This window comes from Diceros bicornis, chromosome 23 (assembly GCF_020826845.1).
Source record: "Diceros bicornis minor isolate mBicDic1 chromosome 23, mDicBic1.mat.cur, whole genome shotgun sequence".
NCBI classification, from domain to species: Eukaryota; Metazoa; Chordata; class Mammalia; order Perissodactyla; family Rhinocerotidae; genus Diceros; species Diceros bicornis.
Window position 1 is genome coordinate 22,359,767 of NC_080762.1, and position 24,674 is coordinate 22,384,440.

At 39.1% G+C, this 24,674-nt stretch overlaps 1 long non-coding RNA gene across 1 annotated transcript in view; it reads left to right on the plus strand.

Annotated features, from left to right (window-relative positions):
- LOC131420441 (uncharacterized) overlaps positions 1-24,674 on the plus strand; it is a 94,820-nt gene that overhangs the window by 34,816 nt on the left and 35,330 nt on the right. The window contains exon 5 of the long non-coding RNA XR_009223532.1: positions 1,712-1,847. This is a non-coding gene — a long non-coding RNA (uncharacterized LOC131420441). The remainder of the gene's footprint in view (positions 1-1,711; positions 1,848-24,674) is intronic.

The following is a 24,674-nucleotide window of genomic DNA, read 5'->3' on the forward strand; positions in this document are numbered from 1 at the left end:
ATCTCACTGTTTAGTAGGAAAGAAAGACAGACAAATAAGTAACTTCTACTACTAGAGCGTGATAGATATGGCTATAGAAGAATGTATAAGATGTGGTGGTGGTACCCCCGTGTTGGGTGGGGCTGGCAGTAGGGATGGAATAAACTTCACAGAGCAGCTGTCATTGAGCTGAGTTTTCAAGGATGAAAAGAGGGATGGTCCACATAGATCAGGAAGAAAATGGCAATTCAGACAGAGGAAAAAAGTTATGAAATGTCAAGAATATATGAAATAGGGCCGGCCCCGTGGCTTAGTGGTTAAGTGCTCACACTCTGCTACCGGCGGCCCAGGGTTCGGATCCCCGGCGTGCACAGACGCACCACTTCTCCGGCCATGCTGAGGCCGAGTCCCACATACAGCAACTAGAAGGATGTGCAACTATGACATACAACTATCTACTGGGGCTTTGGGGAAAAAAAAGAGGAGGATTGGCAATAGATGTTAGCTCAGAGCCGGTCTTCCTCAGCAAAAAGAGGAAGATTAGCATGGATGTTAGATCAGGGCTGATCTTCCTCACAAAAAAAAATATATATATATACGAAATAAAATGAGGCAAATTTGAGGAATGTCAAGTAGTTCAGCGCTGTTCTAACCCTAGGAATGTACGTGTGTTTGTGGGATGACAGTGTGAGTAGAGGGGGAGGCCGCATCAAGAACATTGCAAAATGAGGCTGGGGGAAAGTTCTGTTCTCCAGACCAGAAAGGACTTTGGGTATCACGCTAAAAAGATTGGGTCTTATTTCATGGGAAACTACAAACTCAAAGAACTAAAAACATATGAAGACTTTAAAGAAAAAGTTAATCACTAGTTTTATGCACCAAGTATATTTAATCCTTCACTGTGTGGAATGTGGTATTGAAGAATTTAAATAAATTCAAATCCTTAACTTCATCATGGAGTTAAAAGAGGAGAGATTGTCATATGTGAAATATTTAAGTATTAGGAAGTAACAAGAAGCGCTCAATTGAAAAGAAAAGACCAAAATGTGCGTTGGGGTTTACTGACAGGAGAGGCTGGAGTAATTAAGCAGAGGATAGAAGTCTAGAAGAGCCTTAGAGCACTAGATGGACTGAATTTTAGGAAAACAGCAGAATGAACAACCTTCTAGGAAGGGGGAAGCATGATCACAGAGCGTTTTCGGCAGCAAGAGGGAGACTGAGCTGACAGGGAGTGATGAGAGAGAAGGTTGAAAATATAGGGCGAACTTCCGGAATGACAAATCTGTGGCATGTGCCTCTACTTACCCATTTCACAGCCATGCCACCTATCTTGTTCCTGCTGAGCTCAGAGCAGCTCCAGATTCTTTCTCAATCCAGTGCTCAGTGAGCCATTTCTGATTGGGAATTTACTCTTTAGGATACCATTAAAAGTTTTTGACTGGTGGATTGTTGATTATTAAGATTTTTCTGATTATGTTGTTATAGATAATGAATGGAAGGGAGGATCCCAAAGATGGAAACTAGAAGCTGTTGAAATTTTCTCTTAGACGCAAATTACTTTTCAAGTGTTAAAAGGCTACATGTTTCAGCTGTTGTTTGCAAGATATGCGTGTTTGTATTGAATTTACATTGATGCTATCTCCAAAAGAAACAAAGCCATAACACACCAAATGTCATAAATCAGAATGTCATGCTGAAAAACCATTGTTTCACATTTCCATTTCTCCCTTAGGATATGGTTGACCTCAGAATAGGAATTCAGAAATCTCCCTGCCTGCCTCTTTGCCACCAAGAAAACAGATACTGGTTCCCCAAACCCCTGATTAAGAAAGAAGCTGGAAGAACATGCAGAAGAATTTTTCAAGACTGTGAGTGCCCTTGCCAAAACCCAGTGGAAGGGTCTCTAGAGAAACAGAGGTCATAGAAGTTTAAAAGCTTGATTGTTTTTTAAATTTTTTACTACTTCCTCAGTAAATGTTGCCTTAATTCTTCATTCTTACTAGCAAATTGTCGTTTAGCACCCAGTAATTCTCTTATTAAAGCCTAGAGAGTTATTATTTTCAGGGATGGGTGAATTTAACTGCCTTGCTCTCTCCCACAACTTTGCAAAGTATTTCAGGGGACAACATTCATCTCATTTTTTTCCCAGAATATATTCCCCTTTTATTGTGAAACATAACACCTTACCTACTGAGAATCAGATGTACAAGAAGAGAAAAATGCTAATGGTGAAGTGATCGCTCAGGGGGACAACCTTAGACCTCAGTTCTAGCTTGGCTCTGTGTAGGACTCACTAATTCTCCAACCCTCAGAAAGTTATTTAACCTCTTTGTCTTGTTTTTTAATTAGTAAATGTGGATAATAAAATATTTATCTGACTCCTTATAGGTCTGTTGTCAAGATAAAATGAAATGATAAATGTTGAGAGTGATTTTGAAAAATGTAGTGTTACAGAAATATAAGAAATCCTTCTGTTGTCCTAATTACAGTTACCCTCATGATCAAGAAATGTAGATGGTGGTGTTGGGAAATATTTGCCCAGTGTAATGAGATGCATCACAGTATGTGCAGTGGACTGTATGTTTTAGTTCTTTTTGTGCATGTGCAGTGGCATCTCAGCCAGCAGACCAATGATTTCCTGCATGGCTGCATCTTCATCTTCACTTATTCATTCACTCAGAAAATATTTATTGAATGCCTACCACATACTAGTAATTGTTCTAGGTACTGGAGATACTGCATAAAGAAAAGAGACAATGTGCCTACCCTCATGTAGCTTATATTCTAATTAGAGAACAAAATAAACAAGTAAAGTAATAGTATGTCAGATGGTGTTAAGTGCAATGGAGAAAAATAAAGCAGGAATGGGGAATTTTAAACAGGAATTGGTAAACTATGGCCAACTAGCCAAATCTTGCCCACTTCCTGCTTGTAAATAAAGTTTTATTGGAACACAGCCATGACCATGCATTTACGTTTGTCTGCTGCAGCTTTGAGTTAAGTAGTTGCGATGGAGACCATCTGGCCCACAAAATGTAAAATATTTACTCTCTGGCCTTGTACAGAAAAAGTTCGAAGCTCCATTGTAGCCAGTTTTAAAGACTTTGACTTTGACCCTGAGTGAAATGGGATGCCAATGAAGGGTTTGTGGAGTAACATGATCTGGCTTATGTTTTAAAAAAATTGTCCTGGTGACTGTGATGAGAATTGACTCTGGGGGCAAGAGTGGAGGCGTGGACACCAGTTAGTGACTGCAGTAGAGGAGAGATTCCTCTAAGGTAGAAAGGATAAGCATAAGGGGATAAGAAACAAATCAGTTTCTGGATCTATTTTTAAGATAACACAGTGAAAGATTTTGGCCTGAACAACTAGAAGGATGGAATTGCGTCCTTTGGAATTCATTCCTTTTCAATGAATCAACTGAAATACAGAGGCCACCAGAGGAGTAGTTTTGGAGTTGAGAATGAGGAGTTTGGCTTGTACCTAGTAATTTTGAGATACCGTGAATTGAAGTAGACGTGCTAGTGAGGCGAGTGACTGGATGAGCCTGGAATTCAGGAGAGAGGTCTGGGCTGGGGATAAAAATCTCAGAGTTATCAATGTATCCTTGAGGTTTAATGGCATGAGAGAAAAAAATTACCAGGATACCACTTCCTCAGCTTTATTGCTCCATTTCATTTCGTCCATTAGTGCCCAGATGGCCTCTGTATTTGCTGGACTGATAGAGCTTAATGTTGTGGTGCATTGTATGATCCTTGCATATTTCTTAATAGCTATATAAGTCATTGTCTTGATCCTACTTTTAACTTGAAGGAAATGGGAAAGGGAGAATTTGGGAATTGAAAACTGATACACTGGGTTTAGTTTTGAAAAGCAAAAATTCTGCAAGTTGTGTGTCTGCTTCAAGAGGATAGGATAATTTGTCCCATGTGCACTTTTTCACAGAATAGGTAAACAAGAGAATAGGAGAAGTTACATTTAGTTAAAACCTACTGGATTCCAGGGGGTTGACAAACAATAGCCCATTCCACAGCTCAGCTCTTGAATTTGCAAAATTGGGCTGGAGGTACTCCAAAATTTCTATCATTTTATTCTTCCAGGTGGATATTCAATGAAGACAGTTTCTGGCTCTTACTGTTTCAACATCTTTTGTATCAGAAAGAAATTGAAAATAAAATCCCAAATTCATGCAAACCCATTCCTGACTTTCAAAAGAGTTCACTTTCAGGTCACTTCTAAATTAACATTCTATTTAATCAGAACAGGTTGGTTCATCCTACTAATTGCTGTTCTCTTTCTAAGGCTAAACACAATTCTGTAAAGCATCAACTTGAAGAATATCAGTCATGCAAATTCCCTGGCACTGTAATGATTATTTTCATTTAAAGTAGGCATATTTGTAACCATGGACTATGCAAGATCGGGGGACAGAGTGTAAATTGTTCAGCTCTCTAGATGAAAGTGCATAGATATTACACATAGCTGAGAATAGAAAGAGAAGCAATCCACTGACTGAGTCATCAATCTGGAATCGCTCCCTATTACCTACAGTCAGGTTTCTCAACTGTGGCATTATGGACACTTTGGATCAGATAATTCTTTGCTTTGGAGGGCTGTGCATTATGGGATGTTCAGCGACATCCCCGGCCTCTACCCCACAGCTGCCAATAACAACACTCCTCCCCTAGTTGTGACAATCAAAAATGTCTCCAGAGATTGCCAAATGCTTTTAGGGAGTGTAGACAAATGTTGAGAATCACTGACTTAGAGGGTGAGTTCTATTTCCTTAGTCTGGCATTGGAAATCCTCTATGATTTATATTCAAACTTTTTCAAACTTTCCCTCCATAAATCTGCCTTAAGATGCCTGGTCTACTTATTATTCCCCCTAAAAGTTTTTCTCCTTTTGGAGTTTGTGCTTTTGTAAACACCCACTCACTCCCCTCCTATGGAATTCCATCCCTGTCTTCTAGCCAAATGCTATTAATGCTTATAAACCCGATGAAGTCCTTCCTGTTTCATGAAATTATAGCATCGAGTCACAGAAATTGGATGGGGCTTGTCTAGTTCTTATTTTGCAGTTGAAGACAATGAGATCAGAGCGGTCATTTTTTACCAAGGTCATAGGGGCTACACAGAGAGCAAGTGGTAGAACCCCAGAGCCTGTCTCTAAATCCACTGTTTTCCATCCCACCTGCTTCCCAGATGTCCCTGTCCCATTTTATTTTCATCCTTCTATGAAACTCTTAGCGATTTTGTTCTTATGATTCATTTCAATAATCAGAGTCCTTCCACACAGTAAGATAAACATGTCTTTTAACACATTTTTGAGGTACAAGGTTAAATACAAAGACAGGACAGAAGGAAATAATCAGCCAACTTCATAGATTTATCATAATTCAGTAATAGGAATTATATTTTTGGAGAATTTTTTTCCTTACATCAGCATTGTCCAATAGAATTATTATATGAGACACATATGTAAATTTAACTGCATCTAGTAGCGACATTAAAAAAGTAAAAAGAAACAAGTCAATTTAATTTTGGTAAAATATTTTATTTAGCTCATTACTTCTAAAATATTATCAACATGTAATCACCATCAAAATTGTTAATGAAGCATTTTACATTCATTTTTTCTGTATCAAGGCTTTGAAATCCAGTGTGTATTTTACATTTACACACATCTCAGTACAGAGTACCACATTTTGATAATGTGCTAGTGGCTGCCCTGTTATACAGTGAGTGTTGTACTTATGTGTATCTCTTCACCTCATGGATTCTATTGTATACAAACTATTTGATCCTCAAACCAAGTTCAGTCTTCTCCCCATACACCTGCTTCTGGCAGCTCCCCATCTGGACAGCAGCTTCTGTACCATCTTGGCTCAGTCCTCATCTCAGCGTTTCTTCACACACCCACAACTGACAGGTCTCCAACCGCTGTCAACCTTGACACAAAAAGTTCTCAAGTCTGTCTCTCTTCTATAATCCCACGTTTACCAACCCACTGCAGGTTCCAAACGCTTCCTACTCCTTTGCCCTATCTGCAGCCTCTCGCCCTGTCCACTCCTCTGCCCTGCTGTCCACGTGGTATGGAAACACAGATCTGATAGGTCATTCCCCAGATCTCCCACGGATTTCAGGATTCCGTCCCAACTCCCAGCCCAGGACTCAGTGAAGCAACGAACCGCTGTGCAGTCAGCCTTCTCTTTCGGCTTCCCACGTGGACCTTGTTTCCAGCGCCACAGGTCCCTCTGTGTTCCCTGAAGATACTGTACATTTTCCTCCCCGTTGCCTGTGGGTTGTCCCTTAGTCTGGGATGCCCTTTATCCTCCTTACCCCTTCCTTTCTTAACTTTTATAACTTGAGTCAACTAGACGTTCCTCCGGGAGGCCCCTCAGGATTGTTCTCCCTCTCTCCCCTCCCTCTCCTCTGTGTCTCGCTGTGTCTCAGGGTCCGTGTGCGCGCGCGCATGCGCGCACACTGAAAACCATTGGTACTCAATTGCTGATGTTCTGGGAGATACGTCTGGGTCCCTTTCTTCTGCTCTAACACTTGCAAAACAAATCATTCGTCTTCCTAAATGAATTAATTACGGTGGAATTGTTAATTTATTCAGCAAATGTCCCTTAAGTATAAAAGGGCTCCAAAATTGCCTCAGTACATGCCGCCACAAATAAAGCACGTCCATTTCATTTCCTTAATACAGATAGAATAGCAGATTGAATTATAATCACGTGTGGTTGCACGTCTGTTTTTGTCAATAGGTTATAAACCCCATGAGTGCTGATTTTATGTTTATTCATCTTCATAACGCAGGACCCAGAACCCGGAAGGGGGACTGGCCCATAATAACAACTCCACAAATGTTTCTTTTTAGTTGAAATCACTATTTCTGTCCTGTGAAATTCCACGAGTCATGGTCTGTGGGCTTCCTCTTCATCCTTGAGTCGCAGCACCTCTCTCGCCCTCACACACCCACATGCCCTTGCACATACAGGAGGACACACAGAGACAGGACACAGGCACCACTGGCATGTGCTCAGGCACAGAGGGAGGCAATTTGTTAAAAAATAAACCAACCTTAATCAACCCTCTGTAACTCTGGCTAGTAAGGAACTGCTCAGCTCTCCAACACTGAGTTTTAGCTAATATTGTGAACCATATTTTTTGTAAAACCTTTCGAACATAGTTACTGATTAATCCAAATATTGACTCTTTGGGGGTCTTGCCTTTTCTAATTTCCCAGGCCCAAATTTTGGTGCTCGCCAACGAAGAGGGAGATAACATAAAGTTGACTAGAAAAAGAGGGAGTCAGGGTTCCTTGAAAAATATCACGCACACTCATAAATTCCTAATTAGTTATTAAATTTTAGTAACAATTTCTGTGTTCCAGTACCAATGATGATATTTTTATTATTTAATTAAAGTTAATGCTATTTGTAAATATTGGGTTTAGGAACTGGCAGTGTCAGGTAGTATATCTTTAAGGAGAAATAGGATTAAGTGGCTTGCAGCTTGCTTCCAGGTAGTTTGGTGATGGAAGGTGTTGATGACATCTAGCTGGTTACATCAACTAGAGTGAAAACAAGACACAAAGGTAAAATTGTGAACTGTAAAGGATATTTTCATTCTTCAAACACATTTTTGTGGCTAAGGCTAAAATGGACCCATTTGAGGTTTTCTTTAAATAGAAATTCTTAATAATATTTGAGCAGCTGGTACAGTAGATGCCAATACATGTCATGACTTCATATTATTATTTTCTAATTTATTTTATTTTTTCTTTTTACCTTTTGACTCCTTTTATATTATTTTTAAGAGCTAAATCTAAAGTAAGGCTTTTTTTAATGAAAAAGAAAAGGGATCTAATACTCAGTTATTAGTGATTTTTATACATTCAGTGCATAAATTTACATTTGTTATTTAAAAATTTTTTATGTTAAATATCAGCCTGTTGTCTTATGCTTGAAATTATTAAAAGTCAAGAATAGATATATGAAAGACGTTCTCAGTTTGAGTCGTGGATTCTCTTTTGATGTGTTAGCATTTTCAAGATTCTTTTTTCTCACACATACCTACAACCCAGACACAACATTTCACTTGACCCAGATCTAAGACCCAGTGCTTACAAAAGATTCAGGGAAGGTTGTTTCTTATCTGCCCACTGGTTTAAGGGCTGCTTCACTTAAATGGTAATTGCTCCTGTTATGGCACCAATTCTAGGTAATTCTAGTTACCTGCTTTTGGCTGGAAAACAAAGACACACGAAAGACACAATCTGGATGAGGTTACCTGGTTCAAGGACTTTTCTTTATCAGGCCCAAAAGGGTATTGTTGTTTGGCTCCTTGGTTAATTTATTTTTCCTTTAGACACTGTAAAGACCAAAAAGGATAAGGGAGAGAAGGGGGAGGGTGGTACTAAAATTATTGAATTCATATGTTGTGTTAGGCGTCATGTCAAATTCTTTACATGAATTATTTTGATTTATAAAAAGTTTATTAGGTATTATTTTTAGCTCCCCATCCTCAGTTGTAAAGATGAAAACAATAAGGCTGGGAAAAGTTATGTCATTTGTCTGAGGTCCCAGAGTTAGCACATCTTAGAGCTGGGTTTCAGCTCGTTTTCCCTACTGCAGCATATGACCTCCCACCATGGCAAGACTGAGTCCCACATAATGGAAGAAACAGTGTGTAGTTTACTAAGGGTTAAGCCAAGCTAAGTAGACACGTACTTAAGACATAGTGTGTGCTGGAGCTGGCTTGTACCAGCTCACAAGGGCTAACGATTACATTTTCAGATGTCAGGTGTTATGCATAGACTTTAATAAAAATTAAGTTCTATAAATTTAAAATCTAATAAATTAAATTAAAACCAAAGGTAATAAAACTCAAAATTCATCACATATTAATTAGTTTTCTACTGTTTGCCATTATTTGTGCTGTTGAGGTTTTTTATGTCTATTGTGTCTATACAATGGAAATACTATATGATGGTGTGCTCCTGGACATGTCTTCTCAACGCCACATTCAATGACCTCACATTGGTAGCTTGTAATTGGCCATGGTAGGGGTGTTTACACCATGGAAATCAGCAAACACTGCAAATCAACACCCCCCACCCCAGGAGAGCCATTTGTTAATATTTGCCAGCATACCACTGTGTATAGCTTTTACAAATAATATGCACACTTCAATTCTCTTATGCTTTCTATTTGTATAAATTCATGAACGTTCAACCCATGTTTACTTAGCACTCACTATGTGCCAGATATTACAGTATACACTTCCACGAGCATTATCTCGTTTACATCTTTTAGAATAGCTATAAGGTATCATTACTCCCATTTTCTAGATAAAAAACTCAGGTTTAAAGTAGAGTAACTTTCTTAAAGTCACATAGCAGGTAAGTAGCGAAGCTCAAGCTTGATCCCACGTTTTGTGAATCTACATTTCACAACACCACCACTGCAGTGACTTATTGTGGGGATAGCCCAAGACAGGATTGTAGTCAAGGAAAAGTATTTTATTAAAGCCATGGCTACTTCTTAGTCTATTTTACTACTGCTATAGTCATTTGAATGCATAATCAGCACGTCTGTTTGAATGCAACATGACAGGCTGTAATGTTGAATAGAAAAATGAAGGTTAGAACAGAGGCTAAGAGGAGCTGAGGGAAAGGGGACAAAACAAGTGGCAGTCCAGACTAGTTGTCTCATACAAGGAAAATATTTGTGATGTTCTTGCACTACAAACTGGGCAACGCGCTCACGCCATGCTGAGCACACGGCATTCCAAGTGGTAACTTTACCAGGGACAAAAAGAGCTGATGACACCTATTCTTGAGTTGGTTACGCCATGAGATGCCCACCTGATACTTCTTTCAAAGAGGAAATTGTAGAAGGGCTTAATGGAAAACCTTAGTTTTCATTATTTTCAACAAGCAATTTTATAGGTCAGTAGCACAATCGCCAGATTCTCAGTGGTTTAATACAACACCGTCAAGTAGGCAGTTGACTTCTTGCTCGCATCATAATCTGGTGCAGGGCTGGTGTTGGTGGCTCAGTGGCTCTCCAGTGATGTTTCAGGGAGTCAGCTGCTTCCATTTTCTTTTTTTTTTAATTTTATTTATTTATTTTTTTTCCCCAAAGCCCCAGTAGATAGTTGTATGTCATAGCTGCACATCCTTCTAGTTGCTGTATGTGGGATGCGGCCTCAGCATGGCCGGAGACGTGGTGCGTCGGTACGCGCCTGGGATCCGAACCCGGGCCGCCAGTAGCGGAGCGGGTGCACTTAACCACTAAGACATGGGGCCGGTCCTGCTGCTTCCATTTTCAATGACTGTTGCAGAGTTCTTCACTTCCAGCCAAGGAGTCAGTGGAGAATTCGCATCTGTCTTAGCTGCCTGAGGCTGGGCTTCCATTCACATCCTTATCAGTGAGCCACCAGCCACATGGCCACAACCTAACTACAAGGAACACTGAAATGCAGGGGTGTACATGAACAGTTGGTGACAGAGACGGTCTCCTCCACATTCCCTATAGCCTACAAAAGCTTTCCCCGTTCCACCTGCTCATAGTTTGCCCTCTAGTGAAAGTAGATTTCTGTCTGCCAAACACACCAGAAGAAATGAAGAATGACTCATTAAGAATATATCTGTTCTATTTCCTAATGGCAAGATTTAGAAAACACAATGTGAAGTCAGGCTGACAGAGAATAGTCGGGGTAGCTGTGGAGCTGCTTCGCTTGCAGAGCCTTCTCTAACAAAAAGACTATCAGATTTCTCATTGTATTTGCTCCTTGGCATTTAGATTCAGGAATTCTAGAACAATATTGGAGAAATCTATCATGGCATTTTTATATTTTAGCCAATAAACCACTCAGTTGCTAAAGCTTAACTTCCTTCTTTGTGTATTTTATGTAAATTTGTTGTTTCTTTAACTGGCAATTTAAAAAAATGTTTTATGGACATATTTAACTTTTACTCATTTTAGTGGGCTCTTGTACATTGTTTCTTTGAAACTCCCAGGGCCCAGTGTAAATTTTGCCCTTAGAGATTAATGTGCAATCTTCAACAGGTACTCCTCCAAAGTAGCTAAATAATCATTGAGTATTCACGCGGGGATTACATGACCCATTTCTAATCTCTGCCTCAAATCTCACACCAAACACAAAGGATAGAGACTGGTTTGCTGAAAACTAAGGAGGTTCCTGGGACAGTTAAAGCTAAAACTGGGAAAGTTCCAGGCAAACTGCAATGAGTTGGTCAACCTATGTGTGTTCCTCCTTGAAAATACACATTTGGTCCTTGTAAGTGACTGTCCACTCCCTGTCCTATGAATGGGAAAGAGATTCTATGAAGTAGTATCTTAAGCATATACAGGGGAAGAAAATGAAATTTCATCCAAATGGATTCATGACAAATGTGTTTGGGGCAAGGGGTGTTCATCCTGAGAGAGAAGATTCACCATAAATAGTCTCAGTGGACAAAGTATGCAATTTCACAATCAGGCCTTTATACCTCAATAGTTTCTCCCTCGATTTGAAATTAAGATAATGTATGGAATTATTCTCCACCACTTATTCCAATTTGGCTTTCAAACTAGTAATTTTTTTTTTTCGCAACAAAGAATGAAAACAAATAACACAGAGAGGGAGGGAGGAACTTTTGACCTGATAACCAAAGTTTATGCCATTCAAACTTCTCCCCTTTCCTTGTGATGGTAGCTGGCATATTTTAATTTTCTTTTTCAGTGACCTCAACAAATGAGACGAAAAAGTGAACCTGCTGGTATGGCATTTAGAGTTATGACTTCAGCAAGTTTGCTTAAGAAAAATAAACTTTGGATTTTGTTTGTTTGTTTTTTTTGGTGAGGAAGACTGGCCCCAAGCTAACATCTGATGCCAATCTCCCTCTTTTTGCTGAGGAAGATCGGCCCTGAGCTAGCATCTGTGCCAATCTCCCTGTATTTTGCATGTGGGATGCCTCCACAGCATGGCTTGACAAGCGGTGCCTTGGTCCGTGCCTGGGATTCGAACTCGTGAACTCTGGGTCACGGAAGTGGAGTGCAAGAACCTAACCACTTACCACTAGACCAGCCCCCATGAACTTTGTTTTTAAAATGACCTCTTTCCCCCCTTATTTTAGTAAAAATTTGAATCACCCTAAAATATTCTGTTCCTTACATGGAATTAAGGTTTTGTTGTTTTACCAGCCCTCCCCGGAAGTGCTCTGTAGAAATTCACTGGCATATTATTTTCCCTCTGCCTACATGTGGCCCCAAGTTACAAAGATAAAATAAAATGTCATAAGAAATCATGAGAAAGTCTGATGCACCCCCAAACAGTGAATGGAGGAACGAAAAGTTAGATTTTATAGAGTGGTTTTTGGTCCCTTAGGTATAGTTAAGTCAGACTGAGAATAAAGCCAACCTAGGAGAAAGCAGAGTTGAGACAGATAGAAATAAAGAGAATGTGAAATAGTGGACAGCATATGGAGGAAAAGCGTGACCCAGTCACGATGACATCCTTTGTGACCCTGGATCTAGCCATGTCTAATCTACCCCTTGAACTTTTCAGATAATGTGAACCCGCAGTATTTCCTTCTTGTTTTCAAGCCAGTTTGCTTTCAAACAAAAGAGTTCTGACTGACAAGCTCTCTCAGGAAAGGTTGCATTTTAATTTTTTACATTTGTATGCCTCCCCCCAGACTGGGGACTCTGTTGAGTGACACCATCTCAATTTTGTTCCTTTGCAATGCAAATTCTTATTTATTCATTTACTCAAACAACAAATACACATATTTTCTGAGCACTTGGAAGAGATGAGGATGAAGGGTGGTGGGGATGAAGGGCACCGGCCCTGGGGTAGACTGACTGCCTAAATCTTCAGTCCCACCACTTCAGTGATGTCGTGACTGACCCATCCCTCAGTCACCTAACTCAGAAGATTGTTTTAAGGATTAAATAGAGTGACATTTGTAAAATGTAAAATATTGAGACTAGCAGACGCTTTATAACTTTTAGCAATGATTATAACTGGTGTTAATATTACTGATATTGTTATTTTTGATATGTATAAAGCATTCTGCTAGGTGCTCCGTGATATAAGTAGTAAAGGGTAGGTGATAGGTAACTTTACAACAAAGAGCTGCCAGTGTGCACTGTAAAATAAACACACACATACTATATGGGTCATAGTAATATCTAGGGTATTTAAAAAATATATTTAGGGTACTTTTTTAAAAATAAAAATTTCCAAAATGTATTCAGATATGAGCTGTGTAAGTAAAAAAGGAAAAACAAGCAACACATAATGCTGGACCTTTAAAAATAATCGTACGCCCTTTTTTCCTCCTCACTTTACATAAAAGGTAGCATGTGATATCCATTGTTCTATAGCTTTCCTTTTTCACTTAATATCCACAGCATGGCAGAAAGGTGCTGCAATTTGTATTTTACAGTTGCATTGTATTTAATTGGTTGGAAGTAACTTAATTTGTATAATCTATGTGCTATGAATGGCCATGTGGGTTGTAGCTGAACTTGGGCTATTACAGACAATGCGACAATAAGTCACTTTCTATACATGTCATTTACACACACACAAATACAGCTCTTGAAAGTGATATTCAAGAAAGTGTCTAAGAGTACACACGTTTGTAATATAGATAATTATTGTCCACTTGTCCTGTGGGTACAGTAATGTATAAGGTACAGTACAGTACAGTAATGTATAAGGGGTACAGTAATGTATAAGGATGTTTGCTGATAACACCTCCAAAAGTACTAATCAAAATTTCAAATACTTTCCATTTTGATAGGTGAAAAATGATAAGATATTGTAGATTTAATCTTCATTTCTCTCTTTGCAAGTGAAGTTGAGCAGCTTTTGATGTTTAGGAGCCATTGTATTTCCTTTACTGTGAGCTGTACTCTGACTATTTTTCCACTGGGTTATTAATTTTGTCCTTTTTTAGGAGCTCTTTACACATTTGGGAGATCAGCACTTAGTCTATGACAAAATGGCATACAGATTTTTGTTTGTTTGGTTGTCTTTTGAATTTGCTTTTTTTTTTTTTTTACCATGTAGTAGTTTTTTATTTTGTAATATCAAATTTATAAATCTTTCCTTTTGTGGTTTATGGATTATTTCAAGTCAGTTAGAAGGTCCTTTACCTCTGTAGGCTGATGAAGGCATTTTCCCATGTTTTCTTCTAGTTTTCTTGTGATTTACTGTTTTTTCACAATCAAATTCTGATGCATTAGGAGTTGAACCTAATGTGTAGTGAGAAGGACAGATCCATCATTTATTGAATTGCTATATTTATTATATAATGAATTACCATTTATATTTGGGTCTATTTCAGGACTTTCTATTTTTGTATCATTTGTCTTTCTTTGTCCATGTGTCAATATCAAACTGTTTTAAATATTAAATATTTATAGTCTAGTTAAATAGTTTGTCTAGTCCCTGCTTATTCTCTTTCAGAGGTTTTCTGTCCACTCTTTTTTGTCTAATTTTCCATGGAAACTTTAAAATCATTTTGCTTATTCACACCCTCTCCAAAAAAGTTAATATTTTGGGGGGGATCATGTTAAATTTAGAAATTAACTTTGGAAAAAATCTATATCTTTATGAAAAAAAAGGTATTCTATCCAAGAACACAGTATGTCTTTCTATTGGCTTAAGTCTATATTGAGGTCCCTCAATGTTTCAAAATTTTGCTTCATATATGTGTTAAGCATTTCTTGTCAAATTTCTTCCTTGGTATTTTTTCCTTTGTGTTACTTTTATAAATTGGAGTAATGTCTCCTTGGGTTTTCTAAGCATATAATCGTATATCTACAAATAGAGTTTGAGTCTTTGTATGTTGAAAAATAGACTATTTAAAAAATTGTATACTTCTAAATTCTTTCTGTTTGTGTTGGTCAGTGTCTCTAGCACAGTGCTAAATAATAGAGGGGTCAAGGGAATCTTTGTCCTGTTTTTAACCATTAGCAAGTTGTATATAAATGAGCTGGTTAAACATCTCTGTAAGACTGTCTTTGTGTCTAATGCTAGAGTTTGAAGTTCACAAAGTGAGCAGTCAGGAAGGTAAGATGGATGTAAAGAAGGGAGAGCAGAACAAGCTGGAACACACAAGCATGACCTGGAATCCATGAGGATGGTTTGAAACAAATGTCAATTCTAGGAAATGTTGGCACCCTTCAGCTCTGAGCTAAACACATATCTGGCCTAGGACTCGGAGAAACTGAAGGACAATCCAGGAGAAGGTAGAAGAGTTGCAATTCTGGCTACTGCCCTATGCCAGTGAGGTGAGCCAGTGCAGCAGCACAATGTCTGTGAGCTACAAAATGGCTGCTGCTTCATTCCTTCCCTTTAAATCTTAGACAAAAATCTCCCTGTGGCCCACCTTAACTGGAAACCTATGGGAAAAGGAATTATGGGAAATTGGTTCAGTCTACACGAGATGATATGTTATGAAGCTGCTGCACTTAGTGAGCCTGTTCTAGTATTTTTCTTTAAGCATGGTACTTCCTGCTTATTACTTTTTAAAAGTGAATAAAAAATTGTTGCCTTTTTTTTTGGTCAAATGTCTCTTTCACATTTATTGAGATAATAATAATGTATTTATCTTTGATTATTTAATGTGATGAACTATGTGAATAGATTTCCAATATTGAACCATCCTTGGATTCCTGGAATAAACCCTACTTATCATGTAAATTATGATTTTAAATGTGCTACTGATTTCTGTTTGCTGATAATTTTATAAATTTAAAGAAGTTTAAAAAAAGTTTAATTATAATATTAATAAGCAAAAATTTTCTATTTTCTATCTTTTCTGAGGTCAATTTTAGTAAATGTTTGTAACCATTTCATCCAAATTTATTTATATAGAGTTGACCCACGTAGTCTTATATTTCTCTTAATATTCTTTATTTCTATGATTATTTTCCCCTTATTTCTTATTTTGTTTATTTGTACTTTTGTCCTGTGTCCTTTTTTGGCTTGATTAATTTGGATAGGGATTTTTGTCTTTTTTTCCTTTCCTATTCTTGGTTTGTTTTCTAATAAGCCTCCTTAGAATTTATTTACTAGTTCCACTATTTTTCTGACTTTTGTTTGTTTGACTTCATTTATTTTTAATAATTTAGTCCCTCTGCCTTCATTCATTTTTTTCCCCTCAACTTTTTGGGTTGAACTCTTCTTTCCTTTGTTTTTATTTTTTTTCCTTTTTTTTTTTTTTTTGAGGAAATATTTAAGCCTATAAATTTCCCTCTGAATTTTTTTTTTCTGTGTCCCTTGGTTTGTTTGTTTATTTGTTTTTTTGTGAGGAAGATAAGCCCTAACATCTGTTGCCAATCCTTCTCTTTTTGCTGAGGAAGATTGCCCTGGGCTAACATCCATGCCCATCTTCCTCTATTTTATATGTGGGATGCCTGCCACAGTGTGGCTTGATAAGTGATGGGTAGGTCCACACCTGGGATCTGAACCTGCAAGCCCTGGGCCACCAAAGTGGAGCTTGAGAACTTAGCCGCTACGCCATTGGGCTGGACCTTGTCCGTTGGTTTTTATTATGTAGTGTTTATTAATTATCATGTTTTCTAAAACTACTGAAATTTCAGTTTGTGGTTTCTCCTGAGAAAATTTTTCAAATGTGCACATGAAATGGCCTTTTGGTTTTCTGATTGTCTTATTAGTCTCTTTTTTGTTTGCATTGTAGTTGAAGAATGTTGTCTGTTCTATTTCTACTTCTATAAATTATTGATTTTTTTGTGTCCTGATTTTTGTTAATATTGTGATTGTTCCCTGGACTTTTGAGAAGATGACATATTCTCTATTTTCAGGTTGGAGTTTGAACTATATCAATAAGATATACCATTTTAATTATGCAATTTAGGTTTTTGTATAACTTTTCTTATTTTTGGTTCAGGTGATTGTTGACGACTTACAAGTACATGAATCAAAAACCTCTTATTAGTTTTTAAAAGTCTATTTTCTTGTTTTCTTCTGTAATTTCTGTTTCATGAGTATTGCTAATATGTTACTTGGTGAAATGTCATATCTCCCCTTTAAATTATACACTTTAGCGTCATAACATGCCATTAATTATTGTGTTTATCTTTTTTAGCCTAAATTCAATCTTGTCATATATTAATATTTTAACTCTTGCTTCTTTTGTTCTTGTCAAATTTTTGTCAATTTTATTTTTTATTGAGTCACTTTGTTTTAGGTGTATTTTTTTCAGTCACTTAATTGGGCACCTCTTCTCAATCCTACTAACAAATGAATAAGTCCGTTACATGTGCAATTTGTTTTTCATAGAAATATCCACTGAGAATGCAACACTTCAACTAGCCCCAGGTATTGTATGTGTCACACAGTGGTTTTTAACCTTGAACATGCATCGGAATCATCTGGCAACATGTTAAAACACAGATTGCTGTGCTGCACCCCTAGAGTCTCTGATTCAGTAGGACTGGGGCATTTGTAACAAGTTCACAGTAGTGCTGAGGCTGCTGCTTCTGGGCCAGATTTTGAGGCTCATTGGTGCAGTAAAGTGGAAAAACTAATTCTGTGGTTCCATACCAAATTCAGAGACGCTTCTTGCTCCTCAAAACATCAACAGCTTGAAGAAATGAGTCAGAGTTCATTTTGTCAAAATCTACTTTGTTGGGAGGACCAGAGCCAAAAAAGTCATAAGATTTATGTGTGTGATTGCCTCGAAGTGTAGGAAAGAATTATTTCTTTTTGTTGAGAGCTCCTGTTGTCTTCTTGTTTCTGAGGGCAGTCTTTAGCTCCTACTGGATTTTAGGTGTCATACTGGCAGGTAGGCCCAGCTTCACGGGCACATGACCTGTGCAGTCACACTTGGTTTAATACTCTGCTGTAGCTTTCTTATGCATCTTAATTTCTGAACAAGGGGTCCCCACAATTTTATTTTGCCCTAGGCCCCACAAATCATGTAATGTGTCCTATGAGCAGAAACTGTTTATTTCACTGCTGTATTCACAGTGCCTAGAAGACTACCTGGTATGTATTCAGTGCTCAATAAATATCTGTTCACTGATGAATGAATGCTGTACCCATGCCTTCCTAAGAAATTGTATAAATCATTTGGATAGTGAACTGGAGTTCTTAAACTTTACTTAAACTTGAATTCTTTAAATAAAACTGAGAGAAAATGGAAGGCTCCATTCCTTTTTATGGACCCTGAAAACAAAGCCAACTGTTGTATACAAGAATCCACTAGGCCAATTTAGTCTTGTTAAAGTGCAGATTCTAGGCTCCAGCCTACAAAATTCAAAAGTCAGGCGGAGTGAGATGAGGCCTGAATGAAGTTGTATTTTTAAGCTTATTTATTTATTTTTTTGCTGAGGAATATTCACCCTGAGCTAACATCTGTGGCCAGTCTTCCTCTATTTTGCTATTTTGTGTGTGGGTCGCCACTACAGCATGGTTACTGACAAGCGGTGTAGGTCCGCGCCCAGGAACCGGACCCCAGCAGCCGAAGCGGAGTGTGCTGAACTTAACCACGACGCCACCGGGCCAGCCCCCTGAAGTTGTATTTTTAAAGAAGCATCCTCTGTGATATTGATGTGGGCAGTCCTTGATGCACATTTAAAGGAAAACCCATAGGGAAACAGAGCTAGATCATTTTAATCTTGATGACCTTACCTAATAGTTTTTACCTACCTTTTACCGCTAGGGTAAGGAGGGGGCACATTCATCTAGTTCATCTAGCTAGTCTTACTTGTCATTCAAGATTCAGCTCAGGAATTATTATAGTAACAAATTTTTCTTGACATTGAATTCTCTCCTTCCCTCCATTATTCTTCCTCTCCACTTCCACCATTTGTGGACATCCATTTTTTATTATGCTGCTCAGCATTTGTTCTCCCTTCTGCTGGTAATTGTACCCAATTTTCATCTGTGTACCACCTCCTCTCCCTCTCTCAGTCCCTGTACTTCAGGTGACATTGATTGCTCCCCCGAATCAGGATGGGAACATGACTCATATCTGGTCAATCAGAGCATCGCCTCCCCCTGGCCACAGCAATTTGATCCAAGATGAGCAAATGACCTAATCAGAGCCAATGCAATATAATGACCTTTTACTAGAAATTCTTGAGGAATATACTTTCAGTTACATTGGAAATAAAACTGAGAGAAAATGGAAGCCATCATTCCTTTTTATGGAGCCTGAAAACAAAGCCAACTGTTGGAAGAGAGCAGAGATGAAAAGACTAGGATCTTTTGATATTATTTGAGCCCTAAATCTGGCTACATGTGAAACTAGATCCACCAATGAGCCTTTCAGTTATAGAAGTCAATAAATTTTCACTTTCCTCAATCTATTTTGAGTTAGGTTTTCTATCACTTTTAACCCAAGCAATCCTAATATACATGGAACCATTAACCTGCAGATACTCTAGCACTTGAACTGAGTATAATTGTGACTCCTTTTTTCATGGTCATACCTGCTCCATATAGACCACCCTCTAGCCTTATTATTCTGTGAACACTTTACAGCAAGCAGTGTATTCTTTAATTTCATATCCTCAGAAATGATTATCAATATATATTATAAATATCAGGCACACAAATAATGTTTGTTGAATAAAAGAAAAAATAAGTTAAATGTTCTATTTGCCCAGTGAATTTTCTGAGCCTAGTAAATAATTAAGGCACCTGCCATTTTCATGTTTAGCTGTGTTCTCATCCTTTCTCCTTCGGGTATATTTGCTTTTTAGTGTCTTTTATCATTCTCTTCAGTGAAAAAGTCCCTGATTCTGTATCCTTTTATTTTTACCTTTACAAGCTAGCCCTTGTCTTTTTGATTTGTATCACACAGCCACCTGTGTTATTACTTATTCAGTTTTTTAGTCTTTGATTACATTATGTATTTTGTTTTCTTTTTTGACAGCAATTCAGAGTCATTCAGGCTGTTTTCTATAAGCATTTCCACCCACTTACAGGATCTCATACTGAATGTACTTCCTGACACCTGGGAATAGATATTTACCATCTATCTTTTAATGTGCATCTAAGACTGTTTCTTTACCAAATCCAGATGACAATTGTAAAACTATTCTCTATGAATCTTTTTAGTGATGAGGGAAATAGACTGCCTCTCATTCTGGAATTATTTAATCATTGAAAATATGTCAAATGGGCATTATGTGCTTCATTCTAAGCTAGATGTTATAAGGTATATTTGTATGAAATATGAAATATGAAAAACACAGGGCCCTGCTCTTTGGGAACCATGGTGGTAGAGAGGAACAGAGTAAATATAATACAAGGAAAGTGAAAAAATGGCTACACGAGTGTGTAAGAACTCAATGAAGAAGAGAGAGAGGGGCTAGCCCTGATGGCCTAGTGGTTAAGTTCGGCACACTCTGCTTCGGCAGCCCGGGTTCGGTTCCTGAGCGCGGACCTACATCATTCATCTGTCAGTGGCCATGCTGTGGTGGCGGCTCACATACAAAAAGAGGAAGATTGGCAGCAGATGTTAGTTCAAGTTGATTCTTCCTCAGCAAAAAAAAAGAAAAGTGAGAGAGGAGTGAATACATTTGCCTTGGGACTCAGGGATGATTCAACCTGGGCCATGAATGATGGGTGAGAATTTTAAAGGGGAGAACATGATACTCAATGTAAGGAACAGTAAGAGTAAAGGTATGGAAGTCTCTGTTCTTAATCCAGTTCTCTATTTTTGGTATAGTGAGTGGACAGAAGAGCTATTAGAATAAAATGCATAGAAGGACATAGTATGGAGTGATGTCAGAACAGGCAGTGCCTTAGTTTTCTACGGCTGCTGTAACAAATAACCACAAATTTAGTGGCTTGAAACAATACAAACATTATTTTATGGTTCTGTAGCTCAGAAGCCTGACATGGATCTTATTGAGCTAAAATCAAGGTGCCGGCCAGGCTGTGCTTCTTTCTAGAGAAGAACTCGTTTCTTTGCCTCTTCCAGCTTCTAGAGGCCCTCTACCTCCATCTTCACATCTCTCGGAACACTCTTCCATAGTTGCATTTCTCCCCGATCAAAGCAGGGAAAGGTCTCTGCTTTTAAAGGTCCATGTAATTAGACTGGGCCCACCTGAATATTCTTCCCATCTCAAGGTCCTTAACTTAATCACATCTGCAAAGTCTCTTTTGTCACATAAGGTAACATTCACCGGTTTTAAGGGTTAGGATGTAGACATTTTAGGGAGCCATTTTTTTTTGCCTACAACAGGTGATTCAAACCAGATCTTAACAGGAATTTGCCGAATATGCTCTAGCAACATATTTCAGTCTTGGTCACGTGAAGTAGTATCCTAATAACAGCAGATGCAGTGAAAACAGGGCAGAGGGAAGAGTGTGAAATAATCAAACCTAAATATCCCTGGAAGCTGTGACCTCACAGACAATCAAATTGTATTCAACATGCTCAGCTCTTGCCTTCATCTGTGTATTTACTACCACTGTTTGCAAGCAAATCAATGAGTAAGATTTTCAATTTGTACGTTAATTTGAGTCTTTGTTTTCCTTTTCTCCCTCTAATGTCATTAGTGCTACAAATACCACTCTGAGTATCTTTGAATTGTTTATTTTAGATATAGGTATCAAAACCCCAGTAGAGGAGCCGGCCCGGTGGCGCAAGCGGTTAAGTGCGCGCGCTCCGCTGCGGCGGCCCGGGGTTCGCTGGTTCGGCTCCCGGGCGCGCACCGACGCACTGCTTGGCAAGCCATGCTGTGGCGGCGTCCCATATAAAGTGGAGGAAGATGGGCACAGATGTTAGCCCAGGGCCGTCTTCCTCAGCAAAAAAGAGGAGGATTGGCGGATGTTAGCACAGGGCTGATCTCCTCACAAAAAAAAAAAAAAAAAAAACCCCAGTAGACATATGTAACACTACTAAACATTTATCAAAGAACTTTTCACAAATAAATAGAAATTTGTGTGCATTTAATTTGGTTCATTCACTCAACAAAGTCACTTTTAAGTAAATAATTTGTAAGCGCCTAAGACATACAAGGAATTTACATGTCTTTGTTCTTTAATTAAGTAGACAGACATTTATTAAGGATCTACTATGTGCCAGGTACTGCTTAGCCAGTGGGAAGAAAGTATTATACTTTATTTTTTTATTTTTTTTGGTGAGGAAGATTAGCCCTGAGCTAACATCTGTTACCAATCTTCCTGTTTTTGCTGTAGAAGATTGGCCCTGGGCTAACATCTGTGCCCATCTTTCTCCACTTTATATGTGGGATGCCTGCCATAGCATGGGTTGATAAGTGGTGCGCAGGTCCCTGTCCAGATCTGAACCTATTAACCCCAGGCCGCTGAAGCGGAGTGTGCGAACTTAACCACTACAACCGCAGCGGCCTGAAAGTGTTATACTTTTAAAACAGGCAAAAATCCCTGCCTTGGTGGCACTTATATTCCAATGGGGCTGTGGACACTGACCAAGATAACGAAGTGGGCTAAGCAGTATTTTCGACAGTGATTAAGTCTCAGGGAACAAAATAAAGCAGAGAAGGGTCATATGAAATGAAAGGGTTGAAATTTCTAATGATGGAAGTCACTGAGAAGGTGATTTTCAAATAACGACCTGTAGGAAATGAGGTAGATCTAATCAGCCTCAATTTTCCCGGCTGGATTCTGAAGCTTGGCAGGGCTCCGCTTGGCTGGGGCCCGCTCTGACCGCTGGGCGCTTCCTCTTCTGCTGTAGCTGCCGGCTACTCGCAGGAATGCTGGGGAGGCCGACGTGGATCCGAGGCTGACTGCCCTCCAGGAGCTTACGGGGAGGGAAGACAGGGCTTGGATAATTGCAGTCTAAGGTACACAACCATTACTAAAGCTCCACTGGGGATCGGGGAAACGGAGAAGTGCTGAAGTCGGAGTTGCGTTTATCACCAAGGATGGCAAAGAGCCAGAAAAGCATTTGATCCTATCGAATTGTAAAAACAGCGCCTCGGAGGACTAGCTGGTCACAGTCGTTTTTTGAATTTTCTTTCTTTTTTTTTATATTATGAATATGAAGCAAGAACTAAAGCAAATGAGAGAAAAGACAACCTTCCACGTCGCATCTTGCGGTACCTGCATTATTTGGGGCGTGTGAGTGAAGGGGAGCCTGGTTTTTCACTACTTTGAGGTGCAAGTCCCGCCACGTGCAGCAGGCTCCGCATGCGCACTGGCAGCCAGAAGCTGCCGTTTGGAGACACAGGGCCCTTGTCTGGCGTCTTATTCCTGACGTCCTTGCCTGTCAGTCAGCCTTCAGCCACCTGGGTTCTTTCTATTGTGTTTTTGTTCCTTGTAATAAAGTGGATTTTCTTTGCAAATGAGCATAAAGATACCCAGAAAATAAAACCAGGTGCCCGTTCGCAAGGCTCCAGCAGGCAAGCACGCAGATGAGGCGTCTCCGCCTCTCCTGTAGGTTTCCCAAGAGGAAAATGCTGGGGCTGACATGAATAGCAGAGGCCAGACAATGATTCTTAGGGAAGATAAACAGGCCTGTGATTCCCTCCTGACGGCTCCCTCCTCTCTCCTCATTGACCGATCCTCGAGGAAAAGGTCACGGGGATAATTCTGCACCTGCAGCCTGGGAAGGCCAGGCTCAGTCTTCGCAAAGACCTCTGCTGTAATTGATGCTAATTATTATTGAGCCAAATGCAGCCTTTCATGGAGGGGCAGGTGGGAGGCTCTGTCACTGTCAGGGCGATTCTATCAAGAGCAAGTTTAGAATTCTTTGCACAGATGTACCTATACCCAAGAAGCCCCCAGTGTTGCATACAGGCTGTTCATAAAGAATATATCATTAGAAATTTCTGCAGCTCTATAACAAGATGTTCAGGACCCAGGTGAATGGCAAATGCTCCTCGGTACCCAAGGCCAGAATATTGAGAAAAGGAGCATGATTTATTCATAGGGGCTTGAACTCCACTGCTGGGCCTCTGGGCCACTTATGAGGTTTTGCACCCTGCCATCTGTACTCTGAGACAGGTTAACAACAACTTTGGAGACCTTGGAACACTCTGGGGATTTGCTTCCGTGGACATCCATCTGCTTTCTGGTGACTTTAATGGGAAGACAGGCCCAGTAAGAAAAATGAAGAACAGAGAGGAAATGAAAGAGAATTCACCCAGCTGTAGGTAGTGCAGGACTGGATTTAGCCAAATGCCAGAGTGGACGTGGGGTCTTTCCCTTGACATTAACCACCCTCTGTTTTGGAGATGAGTTTAAAAGAATGTTATGTTTTCCTGCTTCCATCCATCATTTCTACTTCTTTCCCCCTTGGATTATAACTCAGTGGTATTCAAGATTGCTTTTACATAGCAAAATAGCATTGCAAACTTTACAAAGTGATAAATTGTGCTCAAATTTACAATTTTGTTCATGATTCTGATTGTTTTATTTGTCAAAACACTATACCCCATAAGTTAACTATTGATTGGAGGAAAAAGTCTACATATTCACTCATTCATCAGAGAATTATTGCACCCAGACTATACTCTGGGCATTTATTCTGAATTCTGACACAAAGATGAGGAAGTCTTTATCCTTCTCATTATTTTTCTCTCAGTACTTGAAAGATGTTTCTCCACTGTTTTCTAGCTTGCCTTGTTTCCAATGAGACATCTCTGTCATTCTTATCTTTGTGCCTTTGTAGGCAATGCGTCTTTTTTTCATGGCGGCTTT